Raw genomic sequence first — 11970 nt, 5'->3', positions numbered from 1 at the left:
CTGTAAACTGAAGGAGACTTCCAAAACATTTGAAACTTTCTAACCTAGTGAATCGGCCCAGAGTTTTTTTGTTATAATCTTGCTTACACTATTCATTTGTTTCTTACCTACCCTCTTTCAATAAATAGAACAAAGGACACGTTCTCATTTCCTGTTTGTGGAACAATGCCCCCATTAGTTCTTGTGAGAACCACCAAGTTTCATTGCAGGGGTCAACGAGGACCCCAAAGCTTCCCAATTTGTGGTGGCATTTGACAGTTCACAGACATGCTGCCCTCCAGGGGACCGCCAACAACTGAATCTCAGGATGCCTTCTCACCCCCACGCATCCCCTACCCAGCGCCTCCAAGAATCACAGCTAGGAATCTTCTCACTTCATCCCTGGGGGGCTGAGGAGGCAGAGTTTGTAGTTGGATCCGGACCCCATTTGGGAAAGATAACCCATTCCTGTGCTTCCGTCATAGAAATACCTAGAATGAAGAGAGGGCCTGGAAGACGATCTCTACCCCTCTCTGCCACACAGCACACACATTGTCCTGTGGGCAGAGGTGTGCGCCCAGGGAAGGCTGACCCAGGCAGGACCCCATGAGCCCACAACCTAAGGACATTTTCTCTGCCTTTCACCAATTATTATTGTTACTTTTCAATTAGAAGGGGAGGGAAAAAAAGTCAAGGGGACTTCCCTGGTGGTCTAGTGGTTAAGACTCCACGCTCCCAATGCAGGGGGCCCAGGTTTGATCCCTGGACAGGGAACTAGATCCCACATGAATGTCGCAACTAAGGAGCCCACGTGCTTCAACTAAGACCTGGCGCAACCAAAAAAAAAAAAAATTAACCAAAAAAAGGTCAAGAGGGATGTGGGTGTGTATATTTCTTGGAATCCAGAGGTTCAGGGGGAAAAAATCCATCAAAAATGTCCCTAGTACAAAAGTTGGCAAAACAAAGAGGACTCTCTGTCTCTCTTTTTTTCTTAAAGCTGAACTGTGTAACAGGAGAAATTCTCTCACAAGGGGAGAGTGTTCCGGAGCCAAGTTTAGGCCGAGGAAAACTTTTCCAGCATGTCAGGAATGAAGCCGACGTTCCATTAAGGAAAGAAAAAAAAAGTGCCGGAGGAAAGAGTAAGCGGGAAAAGGATTCAGACGGAGCTTTAAATTCCAGACGGGGCCGCAGTTGAGAGCCCTCGGGAAGCTCCCTCTGAAGGGAGACAGCAGCCAATTTCTCCCTGGGGCTCCCAGCCCTAGTGGACATTTCCTGTTCTGCCCCTGGACATTCAAGCCAGAACTTACAAAACATCCTTTTCCCTCGAACCAAGCGTTTGGTTCGGAGACCCACCCTTCCCCACGTCGGTGATCTCAGCCCGCCCTCCCCTTCCTTCCACGGAACCCCTCCCAGACCAGAGGCGCTCGGCTTCCTAAGCAAAGATGATGGATCCGCTGTAGCAGGTGACGCCAACGGGAGAGAGGAGACCCGGGGACCACCACCGACGAGGTAGGAACGGGGGCTGGGTGTTCTGGGGTCATTTAGCATTTATTGAGCAAAGCGGGGCCCTTGAGCTTTAAGCCTTGGGCTGGGGACGTTTTCTGGTTGATGGGGGTGTGTGGAGGGTGAGTGAACTCCAGGGAGGTTGGGCATTTCTTTTCCCTCTCCCTTTCCAAATTTTACTTTAATTCTTGGGTCTCTGGAAGCACGTGTTGTTTGTCTGGTGTGGAAAGTGTTAGGGCAGAATTCTGGGAATTCCCTGATTTCTTTTTTCTTTTGCTTTCTTTTCTTGGAAAGAGAGGTCGTGGGGAGGGAGTCTTGCAATGTCAAGGAGGAGCATTCATAAATACATTCCTCTCTGAATAGATTCAGAGAGGAATGACCCACGTGCCTGCGCAAGGAAAAGGTATTTTCGCCTTGATGAGCTGGGGTCCAGCTGTTTCCCAGGACCTGGGTGGTGTGTCCTCCTGGTCCGCCATGCTTCCCCCTTCTCCCCCTCCCACTGTCAGGGGGACACACAACTTGAGCTGTTTCTCAGATCGGGGGATGTGGCACATGGCACCAGTGCTGTGCGTTTATGGGCAGAGCCCAGGTGTCCCTGGACACTTAGATGTCTGTGGCAGAGCTAACTGGTCTACCTGGAAGGCTGCATGTGGCTTGTTAGGGCATTGCCCCAGCAGCTGGTCACTGAGAAGTTAGCCTTGGCAACACGTGCTGACATTGGACTGACCCAGAGAACTCAGCATGGCTTCTGCACAAGGAGTGCTCAAAATTTTATGAAGCAGTCATAAATGAAGACTTTCAAATGCCCTTCCTCTGAATGCCTATGGCTTTTTACTTCTCTGTAGCACTCATTTTGCTCCTTATCCACATACTGCCTTGCACTGTTCTCTAACAAGATAAATAAATGAGAGAGTGAATTGGACAAATGAGTCATAACCTATTACTTGGTGATCCCAAGACAGTTACTAACTCTAGCTGAGCACTGGCTGTGTGCCAAGCACCATTGTAAAGGTGTCAGCTGTCATCATCATCATCATCCCCATTTTACAGATGAGGAAACTGAGGCTGGAGACACAACTAGTGAGTGCGGAGGAGGGATCTATACTGAGTCCAGGATGCGATGTTCTGAAACCAAGATTGGGGTTTGACCCTTGGTTCCCTCATTGCCTAGCTGGGTGATTTTGGACAAGTTAAATGTCCTCAGCCTCAGTTTCCTCATCTGCAAAGTGAGACAAGAATAACCACACCTCACAGAGGTGTTGTGAGAGATAGATTAATTTTAAAGATTATTTTACTGAAGCAGGTCAAAATGTAGGCATGCTCTTCCCAGACCCTACTGTGTGCGTTATAAATGTGGAGGGGTCTCTTGCAACTGAAAAGCCTCAGGGTTCTGTAGGAGGTAGCAATAGTGCCTTGTTAGGATTTGTACCTTAACGATGGACATTGGGGTTCACTTGCCGGCCAGTACAAGCCTGTAGCCGCCGGTTCACTAGACTCTAAGCTCGCTAAGGGCAGGGTTCGTGTCGTATACACGTTCTGTATTCTGGATTCAACCAACCTCGGAACAAACACCCGCCCCCCAAAAAAAAATTCCAGAAAGTTCCCCAAAGCAAAACTTGAATTTGCACTGCAATTATTATTATTATCTTTTTTTGCGGTACGCGGGCCTCTCACTGTTGTGGCTTCTCCCGTTGCGGAGCACAGGCTCCGCACGCGCAGGCTCAGCGGCCATGGCTCACGGGCCCAGCCGCTCCGCGGCACGTGGGACCTTCCCGGACCGGGGCACGAACCCACGTCCCCTGCATCGGCAGGCGGACTCTCAACCACTGCGCCACCAGGGAAGCCCCTGCACTGCAATTATTTACGTAGCATTTACATTGTATTTACAACTACTTGCATGGCACTTCCGTTGTATTAGGTTTTATAAGTAATTTAGAGATGATTTAAAGTATAAGGGAGGATGTGTGTAGGTTATATGCAAGTACTATGCCATTTTATAGAAGGGACTTGAGCATTAGTGGATTTTGGTGTCCGCAGGCATCCTGGAACCAATCCCGGGGCGGGGGGAACCAAGGGACGACTCTGTATTTGTCTCTCTTAGAAAATGTTTCTCAACCTGTGATTGAGGGACCTCATTGCCCTTCAGAAGGGTCGCAGGGTCCCCTTAGGGCAGGAGTTCAACAAAGCAGCTGTGGATGCCCCAGGAGCCTCCTCTTTCCACTCCCGACAGAGCAGCCCCATCTTTACCTGATTACGTGTTGGGGTGCCCATTTGAAAGAAAGTTTTGAAAACAATGTTCAGAACTGCTTACCTGGGACAGGTAATGTTGTGTCTAGGGAGAAACTGACTGCTTACGGAACGGAGTTGATTTATGGAGGGATTTCCAGCCGGGCCCTGTCTGGGCTCTCACTTGGCCCTCCCCCTCATCTTCTACTTAGTGACCATCTTCCACTCTGGGGAACCCACAGGAGGTGTGTGCAAGCGGGCTCGGGAGGTGAGCCCTTCCGTCCCAGGCAGCCGGTCCTCAGGTGCAGGGACAGACAAGGGGCGGGGCCCCAGAGAGCTTATATTATTACAACCTGGCCTCTCTCTAAGTCTTCTCGGAATGTGTCCTTCTCAATTCTGCTCACAGTGATGGACTGCCTGATCCATACTCATAATAGCTATGATTCATCTACCTCAACAATGACAGCTTACTTTCTGAGCCTGGCGCTGTGCTGAGCACATTACGCAGATACGCTCAGGTAATCCCCACGAAAGCCCTGGAAGGCAGTTTCAGCCTGTTCCCCACTCTGCTGATGAGCAGCGTGAAGGTAAAGGCGTTACATCACTTGACCAAGGGCACCCAGCCAGTTAGTGATGAAGGTGGGATTGGAGCCCCTCCCCCAAGCCTGATCCACCCCACCTTGAATATTTTTGCAGCCCCATTTGACAGAGGTAAGAGGGATGTTGTTGTGTGTTTCTTTCATATTTTTGGCAAAGGATGGTCCCTGAGAATAGGCTGGGAGGAACGGGGCCAGGACAGGACGTTCCATGGCGGAAGAGTGCTGCTGTGAAAAAGTAGAGTCGGAATTCTTGTCCAAGCTGTGGCCCTGGGAGCGTCACCTGTCCTATGAGAGGTGACATGGGTTTAGTGGGAAAGAGCCAGCTCTATTGCCAGACTCCCCGGGCTCAAATCCTTGCTCTGCCCCATATTAGCTAGATCATCTTCGGCGAATTTCCAAAATAAAGATATTCCGTGTAGAGGGATGATAATAAGCGCACCTATATCATAACGATATTATGATGAAATAACTCAGTCCACATAAGGCATTTGGAGCTGTGTCTGGCACATAGTAAGCACTCAATAAATATGTTATTATGTGTAAAAGAGGTTGGGTGGCAGGCTGGAAATAAGAAGTAACTAGTGTTTGAGATTGAAAAATGGACACCAGCAATGTCACCTGTGAGCTGGGGATGGGACGGTTGTGCCTGGACCCCAGCCAGGAAGGATCCAGAGTCCCTGAGAGACAGCTTAAGACCTACGAGAAAAAGCTTAGATGTTCTCTTAGAAGTTTAATAAAACTGAAACAACCAGTTTTCAGGATTGGACTTGCCAAATTGGACCCTTTGATTAAATGAAGTTTAACTTATTTATCTTTGTAGTTATGGAAATCAGTCCCACTTTTGACCTATTGTTATTTCCAAAACAAAAAACAACAAAAAAAAGCTTGCTTGTAAATGCCATTGGCTGAACCACTTGTACTTTTGGAAGGATGACTTTAAGATTTCAAGCTGAGATATTAAATTTAAGAGCTAAATATAGCTGATAAAAAAAAAAACAGGAAGGGCTCATGACTTATAAAAGAATTTTGTGGCTTTTTCAGAGAACAAATCCATGAGCACCGCCTAAGTCTAGACTAAATTTGCAATGATTTTGAGAGGAGCATGCATCCATTTGCCGACTGTTACTGGAAGCAAAAGTGTGCAAGAAATAAATGAGAGGTGGTTGTTTATTGAGCACTTACTATGAGTCAGGCATTGTGCTAAGTGCTTCATATGTACTATCTCACTTGTTTAACCCCCATGTCTGCCTATCAGGTGAGTACAGTTGATCCTTGAATAACATGGGTTTGAGCTGCATGTGTCTACTTATAAGAGGAATTTTTTTCAATAAATACATACAGTATTTAAGTATCTATTGAAAAAACTACCCAACCTGGGGTTGGTTGAATCCACGGATGCGGAATCTCGGATACGGAGGGCTGACTTTGTGGAGGGTGGTGATCCCTAACCCCCTGTGTTGTTCCAGGGGCAACAGTACTACTATTATCCCCAGTTTGCAAATAAGGATAACAAGCCTTAGAGAAGGAAATAATATGCAAAAAAGCACACAGCTGCTAAGTGCCAGGGTAGGGAGTCTACCTCAGTATGTCTGGCTTGGGTATGGGCGCTTAACTCTTACCTTACGGTAAGTCTAATCCTCCCTGATTTAAGCCCTTTCTCTCTGTCTGAGGAGGGCTGGATTTGGAAGGGGGTGGAGTAACTCACAGCCCTCTTAGGCATTTAGAGAGCAGGGGTCAGAAGATGTAAAGGGCACCTGACAGCAGAGGCCCAGTGCGGCTGCATCCAACCCAGCAGACTGGGTCAGGCGGCCAGGCGTGGGTAACCTCGTGAAGCAGGCTGTCTTCTTAACCTTTCTCCGTGCACTCCGAGAGGCCCACTGTCTCCAGGGATGTGTCCCTCCTTTTCTGCAGGGATCTCAGCACCTAATCCCCTCTGTATCCCGTATTTAAAATGGATCCTCTTATTGGCTGTCCATCCAATGCTCCTTTGACCGGTGCTTGACTTTCAGCAGACCATTGAAAAGTGACTAATAAGAGAATTGATACACAGGTGCATCTCCAGTGGGAGACTTAACTGTCACTGTGGCAGCACATAGGTGGGCATTTTGGAGGAGGGACACTCCCCAAGTACCCGCTAGCCAGCTCCCCAGTTGTTTCCTGCTCCAGTCTGGAAAGACAAGCTCCTTTGTGAGTGTCTGGGGTCCAGATCACAAGGTTTTCATGTGTTACTGGATACAGAAGCTGCTTATCTGAATTCTCCAAATCTTTATAGCACCGACTCAACCGGGACAGCTCCAGGCAGCAGCATGAAGCGTGATGTCTTTCCTTGGTGCCCAGAGCGCTCTCTCTCTGTCTCTCTCTCTGTCTCTCTTTCATAGAGGCCCTTCTTCCACCCACGTTCTCAGCCTCTGACATCCAGACTCCTTCCTTCCCCATCTCTGGTAAGGCTTTCAGGCCCTTCATTCACTGAACAACCTTGAAGTACACATCGCCCACGTGTGGGTGTGTTTACAACAAGAATAATTTTTTTTTTTGCTGGAGACAAGATGACAATGGAATTTAGGAATCAATGAGCAGTTTGGGGAGGGTTTTTAAGGATATTGGAATATAGGTCCTTCATACACGATAAACTAAGGCTCACGTGGGGCCTATCTGTAGTTATGGAGGGACGTAGTTCAATGGCTAAGGGTAGGGTTAGGGGAAAAGGAGGAATCCGTTGTATCTCCCAGGCCACCCAAGATACATGAGAATGGGGAGATTACACCTTCTGCACTTTCAGCCCTGGAGGGGCTCCTAGCTTCACCTCTATTTTCAAAAGGAGGTTCCATGGGACAGAAGCAGACAGAAGTCCCTGAAGAAGCAGACACAGTACCGAACAAAATGTCCCAAGGCAGCAGGGGAAGGCTCGGTGTATGTTCACTGGTCCATGTGGGGCTCTCCTGGACCCTTGGAACTTTCCATGGTTTGACTTTCTGGCTAATCATTAGCAGCTGCGTGGTGGCTGGCAGCCACCTCTGCGTTGGGCCTGCCAGCCTGAGTTCTGGGCCAGCCTGAGGGCTGCTCTAGCTGCCGTGGGGGGCTGGGGTCCCTGGAGTTTTCTTCAGGAACTAGCAGGCGTGCCCCGGGCTGCTGACCCCCCCCGCTGGCTGAGGGACAGCTTCTCTGCTGCCTCATAGCCTCTCGCTGCTGGTGGTCCAGAGCCCCGTCTGGTTTTCCTGCCTCAGGTTTCCTTCTCCAGCATCCCTGAGCCAGCATGGGCCCGGCTCCTTTCCTGGGAGTGTCTCAGTGGCCCTCGCTGCCCACCCCTGCAGAGATGCCGGGTGGGCATCAGGAAAAGAGATGTTAGTAAACAAACAGCTATTGGGGCTCCAGGCAGGGATCAGCCTTAGCCTGAAGGCATTCAATCTGCTTCTGGAATAATGAGGGTAAGGCTTGAAAGGGATCTCAGAGGCTTTCTGATCTAAACCCTTCATTTGACAGATGAGGGGACCGATACCTACGGGAGTGGTGACTTGGCCAAGGTCATAAATCTTGGGTCCACAAAACCAGTCTGCTATGTGGGTGGTCTGGTAGGGGTAGTTACAATTTCTCGGGTGCTGGCTATGTCCATTGGCCCCTCAATCCCCTCCCCACCCTTCTCCACTCTCCTCTGTGTCCAGTAGGCTGACCTGAATAGTTACCTTGCATTTGGCTCCTATATAGTTTAGGTTCAGCCAATGGAGGCCTCAGGAAGGAGGTCAGAGGGAGGGGAGAGGGACACAAAGGTACTCATTCCCCTTGGTCCTTTCGTGCTGCATTGCCTGGGCTGGTGTCTCCCCTGACTGAAGGCCACACTCCTGTCAGACGGCCCTTCTGTCCCTCTGACCCTCAGGCCTAGGGCAGCAACAGTGTCTCCCTGACCGTACAGCTCTGGAGAACTGCACTTTCTCTTGTCCCCAACTCTACTCAGGCCTTTGTAAACCATCCCTTTATTAAACTCTCGAATTGGAGAGCGTTACGTGCCAGGGTCCTGACAGATACAAGAGGGTTTGTTTATTAGGGAGAGGAAAGTCTATATGACAGGAGGATGAAATTTAGCAAGAAGGTGTATTTGTTTCCTGAGGCTATTGTGAGAAATGACCATGAACTTGGAGGCCTAAAACAATAGGCATTTATTCTCTAACAGTTCTGGAGGCCGCCCGTCCTACCTCAGCATCACTGGGCAGAAATGAAGGTGTCGCCAGGGCCGTGCTCCCTCCAGCGTCTCTCAGAGAGGATGGCTGTGGTGGGCTGGAGTTGAGTCTTTCCCTTTCCAGGTCAGTTAGGCTTTGATGGTACCCCAGCAGGTTAGACTCTGGGTAACTAGTTTCCCCTGCAGACTCACAGACTTAGAAAACAAACTATGGTTAACAAAAGGGGAAGGTGGGGGAGGGATAAATTGGGAGTTTGGGATTAACATATACACACTGCTATACTTAAGCCATTAAATATAGCAGTGTGTATACGTTAATCCCAAATATAGGACCAACAAGGACCTACTGTACAGCACAGGGAACTCTGATCAATACTCTGTAACAACCTAAGTGGGAAAAGAATTTGAAAAAGAATAGATCCATGTATACGTGTGACTGAATCACTTTGCTGCACACCTGAAACTAACACAACACTGTTAATCAACTAGACTCCAGTATGAAATAAAAATTTTAAAAAGAAGAAAAAGAAGAAGAATGGACCGCTCTGGCATGTTTCAAATGGTTTCTTTCCCTCTCCCCTTGCCGGAAGCCCAAGGGGATTTTTCTCTGTGGGAATCTGGTCTAGCTCCTGGGGGTAAATCTCAAAATTCTGGGTCTCCCTGGAGTTTGAAACCTTCAGAGCCGTCCACACTGAGCCCCCAGCAATTCGTCAATTGCAGTTTACCCCAGCATGGTTTCCACCGTGGTTCTGGTTGTGAGTCTGCTCCGCTAAGCAGTGACTTCCTGCATTCGCCTGTATGCCGCTCCAATCTGGCGGCAGTGGTTTGCCCTCTTTCCTCCCCTCTCTTACGAATCCCAGAGGAGTTGTTGATTTTTCAGTCCGTTTATCTTTTTACTTGTTGGTAGGACAGAGTGGCGACCTCCAATCTCTTTACACACGGAACTGGAAAACTCTACACATTTATTGACATTCCCGTGCTTGACAGAAGCATTGCCCAGTCTTTGAGGGACATGTATTGCTGAAGATGCCTTTCAGTCCCCCAGACTCTCTAATTCTCTTATCCTTGGGCCTGGCAGCTGGCGGTCACTGTGGCATTCCCATTCTGAAGCCAACAGATTAGTCACCAGGCAAAACACTGTGGGAGACAAAATGGCAGCAGGGGTGATGGGGACACCAAAGTTGTGGAAGGGCCCAGCCTACCGACATTAAGTATGTGGAGGTTTCTTGACTCAAGAGTTGAATCCTACAATTGGGAGTTTGGGATTAGCAGATGTAAACTATTATATATAGGATGGATAAACAACAAGGTCCTACTGTATAGCACAGGGAACTATATTCAGTATCTTGTGATGAACCCTAATGGAAAAGAATATAAAAAAGAATGTGTATGTATGTATAGCCGAATCACTTTGCTGTACAGCAGAAAGTAACACAACATTGTAAATCAATTATACTTCAATAAGAAGTATACCTGAGTATACACACACATTTATAAATATTTCTCTATGTGACCATGTGAATCTATATCCAGCAGAACATGAATTCACACTGATGTCTCCAACTCCAAACCATGACCACATGGCTCTTTCTAGACCTCCCTTTGCTCACCTATAACTTCCCACTCCGACAGTGAGAAACCTGGCTCCCACCATCTGCCATCCACTTACTTCATTGTTCAATTGAGACATACGTGTATAGCGGTATTAGACGTGTTAACACATACACCCATGGGAACAACTTTGTCAGCTAGAGAACAGTCCTTGTGCACAATTTCCTTCGCCTTCAGCTTTACAGACTCCATTCATTTCCAAAGTTAGTTAGGTCAGCATCTTTCCCCCCACATCCCCTCCAGTGGACTTGTTTCATACATTTGCAATACAGTTAGGTCGTTTTGTCACAGTCTGCATTCCATCCTGGGATTCCCTGATCTCCTAAATATTTTTTCTTTAATTTGCACACATTAAGTTTCACTTTTTTGTGCCGTAAAGTTCTATAGGTTTTGACAAATGTGTAGTGTCATGTCCCCACCATTACAGTATCATATGGAATAGTTTTATACCCTAAAAAAATCCCCTGCACTTCACGTATTAAGGCTTATTGAGGAGTAACACCTGGGAAAGGAAAAGAAGAGAAAGCAAGATTGGACACTACAGCCTTCAGACTGTGACACAGGTCAGATTAAGTCTGCCAGGCCAACGTGAAGCTCCAAAGCAAAAATTGCCTGAGAGAGGAGTCCCACATTGGGCAGGAATGGACAGGACGTTGTACCACCACCTTGCTCAGCCATTGGCTGGGGGCTGCCAGAGGGGACTGATCTCAGCTCAAAAGCCCAGGCAGACTCTGAAGACACTAACAGCTTCAGGTTAGCAGCTAACCACATTCCTTGATGCTGGGTTGCTAAATCTGTCCTTGACAGGGGTCTGAGTGCTGCAACTCTGTGTCTGCCGGAAAGATCTTTGAAGTTTCCAAGCAGAGGCTGGCTAACCACTGATCAGGAATCTTGAGCGGAGGATCCCTGCATCAGGTGGGATCAGGGACCAAGATTATTCGTGCAGGTGCCAGGGAGCCAAAAGATGGAAGCTCTGGTTCCCACTTACGCCCACACCTTCTTAGACCCCAGATGCTCAACAAAATGGTTACAGTATCAATAGCAACGTGGACCACAGATTAGAGCGTAGATAAAAAGCTTGTGAGTGCGAGCAAGGAAGTTGAAAAATTCAAAGCTAAGACTACACAGACCAAATCCTGTTTGGAAATGTCCCCTCCCTTGACCATGGGAAAAACAAATCAACAGCACTCCCTACCGATCTGTGTATATACCATACCTGGCAAGGTACGACACTTTTATTTTCTTCAATCCTAACTCCTATGAGCGCCCCTGGGTTTTTATCTGCAGATGTGCAATTCTGCTCTTTCTCTGCAGGAAGGTGGAAAACTTCCAGAAGAAGGAGTGGCTCTGATGCTTTGTTCTACCTGTGCTTACTTTTGCTTTTATTTAACCTGTTGAAGGTTAAAAGCCTGTTTTATTCTTGTAACTTGGCAGCTCTGCCTGGCTCACAGATGTCCTAAGATAAACACGCGAGGTCTGTATATAACCTCTCAGGACAGTCATAGCTTCCAAGCCAAAAGAACTTTGAATATTTACTTTGACTCTCTTTGGAGACTTCCTCTGAATGTTTGCTTCTGCTTTGAAGCATTTTCAGACTCCATAGACCCTGTTTGTTTTGCCCAGCCAGAGAAGAGTGGCATTTTTTTTCTTATATTCACGCTCCTATTTTTGTACAATGAGCCGTGCATACTGATTTTAATTCCAAAGGCTCACAATTAAAGCGCTTCCTTGAACCCAGACCTCCAGTACTTTTGCCAGCCTTCTCATTCTCTTGTCCACTTTGCCGTTTCGTGGTGGAGTAAGTAAAGTCAGAACCTGCTGGCTCAGAGTAGAAATAAACTATTGGTGGATAAACTCTCCTGACCCTCCCACCCCCAGGAC

General features: G+C 47.9%; 1 protein-coding gene across 3 annotated transcripts in view; it reads left to right on the top strand.

Moving 5' to 3' along the window:
* The first annotated feature begins 1293 nt into the window (after positions 1-1293).
* Positions 1294-11970, top strand: part of TACC1 (transforming acidic coiled-coil containing protein 1) — a 112954-nt gene continuing 102277 nt past the window's right edge. For 2 of the 3 annotated variants that reach the window (XM_060136468.1, XM_060136466.1), the window contains exon 1: positions 1294-1488. The gene's annotated coding sequence lies outside the window, so the exon portion shown is untranslated. The remainder of the gene's footprint in view (positions 1489-11970) is intronic. The other variant, XM_060136458.1, reaches the window with a different exon arrangement.

Source organism: Lagenorhynchus albirostris, chromosome 21, assembly GCF_949774975.1.
Source record: "Lagenorhynchus albirostris chromosome 21, mLagAlb1.1, whole genome shotgun sequence".
Classification (NCBI taxonomy): Eukaryota; Metazoa; Chordata; class Mammalia; order Artiodactyla; family Delphinidae; genus Lagenorhynchus; species Lagenorhynchus albirostris.
The sequence above is the reverse complement of the archived record's forward strand: the minus strand, read 5'-3'. Positions and strand labels throughout refer to the sequence as shown.